The sequence below is a fragment of the Myotis myotis genome, unplaced genomic scaffold (assembly GCF_014108235.1).
Source record: "Myotis myotis isolate mMyoMyo1 unplaced genomic scaffold, mMyoMyo1.p scaffold_m19_p_16, whole genome shotgun sequence".
Classification (NCBI taxonomy): Eukaryota; Metazoa; Chordata; class Mammalia; order Chiroptera; family Vespertilionidae; genus Myotis; species Myotis myotis.
In genome coordinates, this window is record NW_023416320.1 from 28,522,480 (window position 1) to 28,534,623 (window position 12,144).

General features: G+C 42.7%; 1 long non-coding RNA gene across 1 annotated transcript in view; it reads left to right on the forward strand.

Annotated features, from left to right (window-relative positions):
• The first annotated feature begins 13 nt into the window (after positions 1-13).
• LOC118670858 overlaps positions 14-12,144 on the forward strand; it is a 37,344-nt gene continuing 25,213 nt past the window's right edge. Inside the window, exon 1 of the long non-coding RNA XR_004972483.1 lies at positions 14-356. This is a non-coding gene — a long non-coding RNA (uncharacterized LOC118670858). The remainder of the gene's footprint in view (positions 357-12,144) is intronic.

The following is a 12,144-nucleotide window of genomic DNA, read 5'->3' on the forward strand; positions in this document are numbered from 1 at the left end:
CTCCCCCGGCGCCCGAGAGAGAAGCTGGAAATCAGGTCGAGAAGACCAGATGCGCCAGGATTTCAAACACAAGACGCACCCGCGGATGTTCAAGATTCCCAGAGCCAGGCTGCTCCGTGGATTATTACACCTGAATTTCTGAGTTGGAAGGGCCCCACGTGTTTCCAAGCACAGCCCCGAAGCCGGGCACCCTGGAGTTAGAGAACAAAGAGGAGGCGGGTGCGGGAGGCCGTGCGGGGGAGGGAGCTAGTCCTGCCGGTGCAGCCTGCCGCGCTGGCCTCGGAGGCTGAGCCCGCCCGCCCCGTCTAACGCTTCCATCTGGGATCAAGGTTATCAGCTTCCCAGGTCCCGTGGCGGTGAGTAGTGTGGGCGTGGGAGAGCCTCGGGCGGCGGGGGCAGTGAGGGCGGGAGTGGGTGGGGGGCTAGCAGAAGACTGAGTGGAGGGCGAGGGGAAAGTTTGTTCATCAAGGTGAGGGTGAGAAAAAAGAGAAAAAGTCAACAGTGCACTCCGATCCAATCGGCATTGGCTAGTATGCATCTTCTCTGTGTACAAGGATCCAGGAAACAGCAGTGTCACATCTGCCAAGAAAAAAAGATAAAAATCACTTAACATAAGCTAATCATCTAATATAAGCAGAGCTCCCCATTGCACGCTCGTAATAGAGGGTGGAGTTTGCTGGGTGGCATCAGGAGCAGAAATATTAAGTGATGGGGTATTGAAGGAAAAACGGGTTGTCAGGACAAGATTGCGGTTGGAATTCACCCAGGGTTGGGGAGGATGCATATAAGTGACGAGTGGTGAAGGCTCAGAGGAGAGCAGCGTTAGGCAGCCTGTATCTGGGACAGACCTGGGTGTGTGAGGACTGCACATAGCTGTGAGAAGAAACAGGTGAGTGGTCTAAGCCTGGAAAGGGAGGTGCCGGGGAGAGCCTGGAATGTCATTTCAGTATTTAGGAAGTGACTTGTATTCTGTAGGCTGTGGCGAGCCGTGGTCCGATTGGGAAGTGAATGGAGCAGGTGTGTGTGCACTGATTTCAGTGTGGGCATGCTTCTGGGAACTACAGAGTTTTTTTTTTTTTTTTTTTTTTTTTGGGGGGGGGGTGGTGAGGAGAAGGGGTAGACATATTCTTGAACTGCACATGTCTGGATGATAGACATGCACCCTCTGTGCCCCTGTGCATAGAAGAGGGGCACTTGGACAGGCTGGATGAGGAGGGGTAGCTGGGCTGGAAGGGCCTTCCAGACTTCAGAGACAGACTGGTGGGTGGGACCAGGTGTGGAGGTGAGCAATGCCTGAGAATGAGAGTGACTAAGACTTGGAAGGTTGGGTAATGGGCTCCAGGCTGTATAGCCTGCCTGGAAGAGAGAACATTACAGAACAACCAGCCTTATGTCATCTTCATGGTTTCTCTGAGCAAAATCCTGGGCTCTCACTCTATTTCCCGGTCAGCAGGTCAGAGTAGACCTCAAGAAAGAAATCTCAAGCATTGTTAGAAATCTCATTAAAACTAAATATGAGTGCAGAGAAGTGGGGTTTCACTGATGATGTAATTAAAGGATCTGAACTTGAGCCCTGCTGTTTGGAGAAGGCCCCACTTTGACGTGACGTGGGATAACTCTTGACCATAATCCTGAAAGCTAAGAAAAATATTTTTAAAGGGTCCTTTGTGGCAAAGGCCAGGAATAGACAATTAATTTGTGATGGAAGATGCAGAATGGGCTAATGAATTATGAAAAAGATGCTCAAACTTCATTCTTAGTTGGAGAAAACAGTTCTAGTCTTCCAAGCCAATAAATGTTAAAAGAAAAAGAATGGTTTCATACAGGGTTGGTGTAAAGTATACATTTCTAGAGAGCAAGTATCACCCATTCCACCTGTGGGCCTTTATCTTTACAACAAAATTAGGTATCATTTTAACTTCAGGAAGGGAAACTGGTCACCAGGAGTCAGAGGTTAGAAAGGAGACTTAAAAAAAAGATTAAATTTTTATTTTTGAAAGTATTACATATGTCCTCCTTTGCCCCCCATTGACTCCTTCTAGCCCACCCTGTCCCTGCCCCAGGCCCTTAACACCCCATTGTCTGTGTCCATGGGTTATGCATATATGCATACAATTTCTTTGGTTGATCTCTTTCCACCCACCCCCCACCCATCTTCATCTTCCCTCTGGGATAGGAGACTTTTGACTATTTCAAACCATGGAAATGTATTACTCTTTCTAGAAATAAGTATATTAATAAAAAATAAAATGATTATTAATTTCTAAGAAATATGTGTGCATGGAGTGCTCTACAACCATTTTTTATAAAGTCATGTTTTTCAAGGATATAGGAAAATACTCTGCACATAGTGTGAATTAAGAAAGCATAGTATAAAACTAATTATATAATATGATGCTACATTTCTATCACAATTTTATTTATGTGCAACTAGAGGCCCGGTACATGAAAATTCATGCACTGGAGGGGGTGTCCCTCAGCCTGGTCTGCCCTCTTTCACAGTCCAGGAGCCCTCAGGGGTGGGAGGTGACCCAGTGATCAGGGGAGGGTGACGCCCCATCACACCTCTGCTGCTGCCACTGGTGGCAGCACAAGCCTTGCCTGGCCCTGGTTACCTGAGCCTTGGGCAGCCCTGGGTGGCTGGGCAGCCAACATCTGAGGCTTGCCTGTGCCTTGAGCTGGCCCTGGGCGGCTGGGCAGCCGACATCTGAGGCTCACCTGTGCCTCGGGTTGGCCCTGAGTGGCTGGGGGGCTGAGGGGACTGGGGGACTCTGGAGACAGGGCATGGGCCCAGCCTTGCCTCATGCCTGCCACCCCGGTGTGGCTGAGGGGACTGGGTGCTGCCATCTTGTGGCTGTGGGTGTCGCCATAGTTGAGGGCGTGGCAGCCAATTAGCATATTCCCTCCTTATTGGCTGTGGGCACAACCATCTTTGTGACAGTGTGAGGGTCAATTAGCATATCCCCTCTTTATTAAATAGGATAGGAATTCTGGAAGTAAATTCACCAACATCTTAGCATATTTATTATCAAGTAGTGGAATTTTGGTTGATTTTTCTTTTAGTATTTTCCAAATTTTCTATTATGTGCACATCACATTTTGATCTCATAAAAAAATGTTTTTTAGAACATACAAAGACATTTCCATTAAGATGGAATCCCTTTTCTTCCAAAAATCCCACTGAAATGAAAGGGAAGATAAAAAAGTGTGACTAAAAACATAATAGTACTAGAAAGAAAGGGACTACCAGTGAGGACTGACTAGAGGTTGGTAAGGAGATGGATCCCATTTCCAGAAACCAGAGCATAAGATACCTTAACCCAAAACACTCCCCGGGAAGGCTTTACAGAAGTGAGTCATTCTTCCCAACACAAACCTAGAGTAACTCCTACTCAATAAACAAACTCAAAGAGTGGAAATAGGACATGGGGCATCCAGATGGAATACAAGTCTTGACATAAAAAGACAAAACAATGAAAGTATTGAAATAAAATGCAGGGAAATTATTTTGTAATTTGGGGCTAGGCAAGGACCCCCGACCCCCAGCGCATTCATTTGACTACATAAAAATTGTCAACTTCTATACAGGGAAAAAATGCATAAGACAGGCAACAACTAGGAGAAAATATTTTCACATAAAGAATTGAAATGGAAAATTAGCTATAATTTATGGCATTTCTATAAACCAATTTGAGTAGGCTGTAGGAAAAATGGGTAAAGAAATGCAAAGGCAGTTCATAGGCAAATGACTGAAAAGATGCTAAATTTCACTGTTATTCAGGAAAATACAAATTGAATAGGCACATTTTTGGGGAGTTCATCAATATTGAGGCATTAAAAATCAAATATAAATCCAGGAGTGGGGAGAGTGTGGGGACACAGGCATTCTCAAGTACTGTGAGTAGAAGTGGAAGTTGGTGTATTCTTCATGGAAGATAGTTGGGCTGCAGCTATCCTGCCTTTTGACTCTGTTCTTTCACATGTAGGGTTCCAGCATAGGAATACTGACATTTGTGCAGAAAGAATTCTCATTGGAGCTTTTTTTGCAATCGACCCCCCCCCCCCAAAAAAAAGAAAAACAAATAAAAAACAAACAAACCATAGAAACTACTTAAATGCACATCTATTCCATTAACCATGGTGTAGTCATATAATAGAATCCTATGAAGCTGACAAAAAAAATGAATTTAGAATTATATTTACTGGTAGGAAAAGGTCTACAGGGTGTAAGTGGGAAAAAAAGTACAGAATTACTTTTGTGTGACTGTCATTGAAATTACATTTATATTGTTCATGTGTGTGTGTGAAGTACAGATGGAAATGCAAGAGGAATGGATCTAATGCATACACACCACACTGTTCACTGTGGTTACCTCTGGTGGGCAAGAGAGGTCTGAAATTAAAACTTTTTAACTAGAAGCAGTTTCTAGTGGGTAGGCATGTATCCTCCCTGACACAGATCAACTTTGATCTTTACTGAGCCTATTGTCTTTTTGCATCTAAGATAACATACCTGTGGAATGTCAGGGTAACTTGTAACTTCTCTTTCTCCAGTTCTCTCAAGGCACAACCAGTGTGCCAGGGCAAGCGCCAAGGAGAAGACCCCTAATTCCCTCATTGTTATTGTTATCTTGTTAATTGTTGGACTGTTAACTAGCCTGTACCCACCTGTGTAAAAGAAGTATGTGTCTATCATTTTACTTTTTTTTTTTTTTTAAATGTTTTTATTGAGTTCAGAGAGTAAGGGAGAGGGAGGGAGAGAGAGAAACATCAATGATGAGAAAAGCACCATTGATCGGCTGCCTCCTGCACGCCCCCCTACTGGGAATCGAGCCCGCAACCCAGGCATGTGCCCTTGACTGGAAACAAACCCGGGACCCTTCAGTCCGCAGGCCGACGCTCTATCCACACAGCCAAACCAGCGAGGGCTCATTTTACTTTTTATCCAATCCCAGAGGTTTCCCAGCTTTGCTTTCTCCCACCTCCCTAATCTATCACCAGTGGATTTTGTGTAACTCACTTATGTTTCCTCCTTTGATTGTAATGTATAAAACAAGGTAAAAAAAAGCCTGCCATTCTTCAGAGCTTTATCCCAATATGTTGAGATTCTGCTTCCTGGCAATTTCCACAGTTTGACTCAAATAAACTCACAAAAATTCTTTACAGGTTTGAATGTTTTCTTATGTTAACAGGAGATAGTAGGTAAATGTTGCTCCAGATGTAGTTAAGTCAAACAAGTTTTGAAAGACTTCAAATATTGCTTCTTTTAATTAATATTTTAGTTAATATTGCCTAGCTGATGCTGGCCTGAGGGATTAGACTTCTGTACATTGGGAAGAAGTAGAAAGACAGAGGAAGACAGGCAGGAAAGCCTAACTTTTAGAGAAGAACATTCTATTGACTTGATGAGAGGGTCAATGTGAGCAAGTGCTCTGTTTTACACCAATTATGAGGGAGGAACATGGTCCTGAGAAGATGGAATCTTTGATGTAAGATATTCTTGGATATTTAAGAAAAGCCTAATGGTTACTGTCATCCTGTCCAAGACCAAGAGAGGGCAGGTAACGTGGTAAAAATTGCATAACCAATGAGCAGCTGCTGGGAGCCATCCATTGTCAAACACTATCATGAAAGTGCAACAAGGAACTTGGAAGGCTGATGAACCTTGAGCTTTAGCAAGGGCTAAAAGCTACGTACTTATTGTTCTGTTGAGATAATTGTGGCTCAAGCAATTTCCTGACCTAATAGTCTCAAAGTAAATCTTTACTAATATTTACTGACCTTTAAGATAGTCTGTCTGCTACCAGATTGCCTGCCTAACTGAAGGCAAGATGTGTATTCTAAAATTGAATAAAAGCTGACAGGGCCAGGGTTTCGGAGCGCCTCTCCACTAGAGAAAGGTTTCCACCTGGCCCCCATGCCTTCTAAATACATATTTCTTGTCTAGTGCATTTGTTTGTGCACAGTCCCTTTTCCAGATCTTGAATCCTTGCTGCAAAAGGTTGTGGCAAGCACCAGAATCAGGACTAGTCATAGTTTCTGCTGCAAAGCAGTTGGGCAACAACTCAGAAGGCTCATCAATTCCCACTTGCATGATTTTATTCTATGCTCCTTTATGGAGGCTACAAAGTCAGACTCCTGACATGCAAGAGGCATGTAGAAATGTTGGGAGAAGTCCATGACAATTTTTTCTCCTCCTCTCTTTGTAAAAGCACATATTAGAAGCAACATTTTTCTAGGCCATAGAACAGGGGTGGGCAAACTTTTTGACTCGAGGGCCACAATGGCTTCTTAAACTGGACCGGAGGGCCGGAACAAAAGCATGGATGGAGTGTTTGTGTGAACTAATATAAATTCAAAGTAAACATCATTACATAAAAGGGTATGGTCTTTTTTTTTTTTTTTTTTAGTTTTATTCATTTCAAACGGGCCGGATCCGGCCCGCGGGCCGTAGTTTGCCCATGGCTGCCATAGAAACTAAGAAGGACACCAATTATCTTACCTGATCAGCAACTCTGTTGACCTCTTGCCTGTTGCTACAGTCACATTTATAGGCAAACACTTCCTCACCACCCTTTTCGTGGGCCAGTCTACGTGTTTCCATATTGCCTTCTTCATTAATGTCCCATAGAACTACAATGGCTCCAAGGCTGGCAAATTTTATGGCCATTAGCCTCCCAATTCCACCTCCAGCTCCTGTTATAAGTACAATCTCTCCAGCAACATCCTTTTTTTGACTTTGGAATTATCTTGTAAAATAAAGATTCTAGAAAATAATATAAACATTTCCCCCAAACTATGAAGGTGTCCAAAATTACATCTATGTTGATTCACTGAAGAAAGCAATGTCCTAATAAGAAAAAAGGTAACTGATAAATTTGTCACATTAGCACAATTGCAATATACATGAAGTATTTAGTACAAGGAGATTTGCCCTGAAGACATTAATTATCCAAAATATGTATTTTAGCAACAATGGCTAAAATCATTGAATTTTTAAAGTATATAAATAATGAGCATAAAATATTTTATGTTTACAAGAATTTTTCCATTTTAAAGGGCGCTTCCTTCAGAGAGGAAGGGAGAGGGAGAGAGAGATAGAAACAACAATGATGAAAGAGAATCATTGATCGGCTGCACCCTGCACGCCCCCTACTGGGAATTGAGTCCGAAACCTGGGCATGTACCCTGAACAAGAATTGAACTGCTCAGGGGTTGACATTCAACCACTTAGCTACCCTGGCCACGCCTTTTCTTAAATGTAAAAACCATTCTTATCTGACAGTTCTCCTGGATTGTAATCCAGGCCTTTACCATTAGAACAGGCTTTTCTTGGGGCTACTGTGTACTTTTCCCAGACCCACCTTTAACAAAAAATAATATAGCATTTTTTATTTCTAGTGACACATCGTTGATTTTTATAATCACATTCTGTTACACTTGAACATTCCTACACAATCATCTTATTTAGAAATTACGGCCCGAACCAATATGCTCAATTAATATTTGACAAAGGAGGCAAGAACATACAATGGAGCCAAGATAGTCTCTTCAATAAATGGTGCTGGGAAAATTGGACAGATATATGCAAGAAAATGAAACTAGACCACCAACTTACACCATACACAAAAATAAACTCAAAATGGATAAAGGACTTAAATGTACGACAGGAAACCATAAAAATTCTAGAAGAATCCAAAGGCAACAAAATCTCAGACATATGCCGAAGCAATTTCTTCACTGATACAGCTCCTAGGGCACTTGAAACTAAAGAGAAAATGAACAAATGGGACTACATCAAAATAAAAAGCTTCTGCACAGCAAAAGAAACCATCAACAAAACAACGAGAAAACCCACTGTGTGGGAAAACATATTTGCCAATCTCATATCTGATAAGGGCCTAATCTCCAAAATTTATAGGGAACTCATACAACTTAACAAAAGGAAGATAAACAATCCAATCAAAAAATGGGCAAAGGACCTAAATAGACACCTTTCAAAAGAGGACATTCAGAAAGCCAAGAGACATATGAAAACATGCTCAAAGTCACTAATCATCCGAGAGATGCAAATCAAAACAACAATGAGGTACCATCTCACACCTGTCAGACTGGCTATCATCAACAAATCAACAAACGACAAGTGCTGGAGAGGATGTGGAGAAAAAGGAACACTTGTGCACTGCTGGTGGGAATGCAGACTGGTGCAGCCACTATGGAAGACAGTATGGAGTTTCCTTAAAAAACTGAAAATGGAACTCCCATTTGACCCTGTGATCCCACTTCTAGGAATATATCCCAAGAAACCAGAAACACCAATCAGAAAGGATATATGCAGCCCTATGTTCATAGCAGCACAATTCACCATAGCTAAGATCTGGAAACAGCCTAAGTGCCCATCAGTAGATGAATGGATTAGAAAACTGTGGTACATCTACACGATGGAATACTATGCTGCTCTAAAAAGGAAGGAACTCTTACCATTTGCAACGTCATGGATGGAACTGGAGAGCATTATGCTAAATGAAATAAGCCAGTCAATGAAGGAAAAATACCACATGATCTCACTCATTCATGGATAATAGAGACCATTATAATCTTTTGAACAATAATAGATACAGAGGCAGAGCTGCCTCAAACAGATTGTCAAACTGCAGCAGGAAGGCTGGGGAGGGTTGCGGGGCAGGAGGTAGGGGGGTAAGAGATCAACTAAAGGACTTGTATGCATGCATAGAAGCATAACCAGTGGACATAAGACATTGGGGGATAGGGGAGGCTAGGGGACTGTCTAGGGCGGGGGGATAAAATGGACACATATGTAATACCCTTTGTAATACTTTAAGCAATAAAAAAAAAAAAAAAATATATATATATATATATATATATATATATAAAAAAAAAGAAATTAGATGCAAATATCTACAGAACCCACATTAAAACAGATTATAGCTGCTTGAGGAAATAATAATAATAATAATAATAATAATAATGCAGCAATACATATGGAATCTTGCTACAAATCAGGCAAGTTCTAAGTGCTTTGTGTGCATTTAACTCTTGCCCTGTTTTATATATATTTTTTTTTAAATTAAATCTTTATTGTTCAGATTATTACATTTGTTCCTCTTTTTTTCCCCCCATAACTCCCCTCCTCCCAGCTCCCGCCCCATCCTCCGCCCTCACTCCCCACCCACTGTCCTCTTCCATAGGTGCACGATTTTTGTCCAGTCTCTTCCTGCATCTCCCACACCCCTTTCCCCCCCAAGAATAGTCAGTCCATTCCCTTTCTATGTCCCTGATTCTATTATGATCACCAGATTATTTATTCACTTGATTCTTAGATTCACTTGTTGATAGATGCATATTTGTTGTTCATAATTTGTATCTTTACCTTTTTTTTCTTCTTCCTCTTCTTAAAGGATACCTTTCAGCATTTCATATAATACTGGTTTGGTGGTGATGAACTCCTTTAGCTTTTCCTTATCTGTGAAGCTCTTTATCTGACCTTCCGTTCTGAATGATAGCTTTGCTGGATAAAGTAATCTTGGTTGTAGGTTCTTGGTATTCATCACTTTGAATATTTCTTGCCATTCCCTTCTGGCCTGCAAAGTTTCTGTTGAGAAATCAGCTGACAGTCGTATGGGTATTCCCTTGTAGGTAACTGGGTTTCTTTCTCTTGCTGCTTTTAAGATTCTCTCTTTGTCTTTTGCTCTTGGCATTTTAATTATGATGTGTCTTGGTGTGGTCCTCTTTGGATTCCTTTTGTTTGGGGTTCTCTGCGCTTCCTGGACCTGTAGGTCTATTTCTTTCACCAGGTGGGGGAAGTTTTCTGTCATTATTTCTTTAAATAGGTTTTCAATATCTTGCTCTCTCTCATCCTCTGGCACCCCTATAATTCTGATGTTGGTGCGCTTGAAGCTGTCCCAGAGGCTCCTTACACTATCTTCATATTTTCGGATTCTTTTTTCATTTTGCTTTTCCAGTTGGGTGTTTTTTGCTTCTTCGCATTTCGAATCTTTGACTTGATTCTTGCTCTCCTCTGGTCTGCTGTTGGGAGTCTGTATAATATTCTTTATTTCAGTCAGTGTATGCTTAATTTCTAGTTGGTTCTTTATCACAACATCGAGGGTCTCATTAGATTTCTTGAGGATCTCACTACATTTATCGGCGGTCTCACCAGTCTTTTCGAGGGCCTTACTAAGTTTATCGGCAGCTTCTAGACAGTTCTTAAGAGACCTTAAAAGTGTGGTTCTGAACTCAATATCCTCCATTGACAGTTTTGTCCTGTTTCTTTGTCTCCGCATTTTTTATGCTTTCTTGGTGCACCCCCTAGTGGTCTTTGTCCGCAGTCTTGTTGCCTTTAAGCCTTGATTGATGTCGGCAATACCGGGGTGATTTGACCTCCAGGCTAACTGGCTATGAGAGTCTGCTGTGTCTGTAGTGGGAGGGCTTCTGTGCTGGATCTCTAGGGCGGTGCTAATCTAGCGTTTGCCTGAGGCTATCCGGCAAATGGTGCTGTGCAGGGCTTGGGCGGGGCGGGTCCCCAGGGATCTACAGGGCGGGCGGAACAAGCAGTTATGGCGACTCTCAGTTCCTTCCCCAGGGGCTCTGCCTCTCAGAGCCCCAGCAATGGCTGCAAACCTTGGAGAGAAAGCTGCCTTCGAGTTCCAACCGAAGCCAGACAGTCCCGTTTCTCCCGTTTGAGTCTCGGTCCCCAGAGACTCGCCCGGATCTGGAGCTCAGAGTCTGAAACTCCCTCCCAATTGAAAACAACAACCGCGCCCTCCGCCGCCAGCCCGCTCCGCGCGCACACTCCGCACCTGAGTATTTCACTTCAGCACTGCGCCTCCTCTGAGTCTGGGTATGATATTCTCTTTCCTCCTAGTTGTAGAATTTCCACTCAGCCAGCCTTCCCGTGGTTCTGGGTGATGTCCGTTCTGTCCTTTAGTTATATCTCTGAAGTGGTTGTTTGAGGCAGCGATCTCCCGCGTTAACCTATGCCGCCATCTTGGTTTCCCTCCTGTGCCCTCTCACAGTCTGGGACCCCTCTGGAGATAACCACCTCCTGGCTTAAGCCCGCTCCCCGGGTGGCAGATGGCAGGCCCAATCCCGGAGTTGGGGCAGGCGGTGGATGGCCTAACTCTTGCCCTGTTTTATAGTTACGAACAGAGTCACTAAGAGGCTAAGCAAACTAGCCCATGGTCACAAGGTTCAGAACAGTGAGGATGGAATTTGAGCCCACACGGTGATTTCCCTCTCCAAGCTGTCAAATGCTACGAGATAGAGCAGAAATAAAGAAAAGGCAAATGCTGAGCCTGGTAAAAAGAATAATCTTTGCATCACATTTATTTCACATTAGCCAGGAGTTAATTTTGAAATGCCTTGAAGACCCAAGTGAGGATGCCAAAGAACCCAGGCTACCTTCATCTTGCTGTTACCTCTGACCTGCCAGAAATTCCAATCGAGATAAGATAGAAAAAGAGCATTATTGCCAGAACACCATTATAGATATTTAATTGGATTTCGGGAAGGAAGAAAAATCCTGGGGAAGCGTGCCTTCAGGACAGAGCAAGGAAAGGGGGCATTCCAGATCTCTTTCATTAACTTATTTGGATTTATAAAGAACATTAACCATATCCCTAATGGTATTTTCCTTGGAAACTTTTAGGCGCTTTCACTTGCCTTAAGAGTTTCACTGAGTTAATGTGCATTTATAATCAGGAAAGACATCCAGCTAGAGAAATCCACTCTTCTCCAAGCTTACATACACTTTTCTGGCTCAAGCACCATTCTGGCAACATGTAGTGTATTGTGATTATGAAAACAAATGATGTCTTATCTATCAAAAATAAATACAAAAAAAAAGAAAGAAAACTGGAGGAAGAACAGGTTTGGGTCTTTCTGAATGTTAAGTGTGAGATGCAAAACGAGGTGGGAATACTGACTTGCAATTACTGAAGTTCCCCCTTTAAGTTTGAGGGGAAGAAGAGGAACCATGTTCCTTAGCCTTGTTACTCCAAAGCCTGCCATCCTGCCTGATACATGTTAAGGACCCATTACATGTCTTTGAGAAGGATAGCTATTTTGTTTCCCAAGTCAAAATCCTTGAGGATGGTGATTCCATATCTGCGCAACAACTAAAAA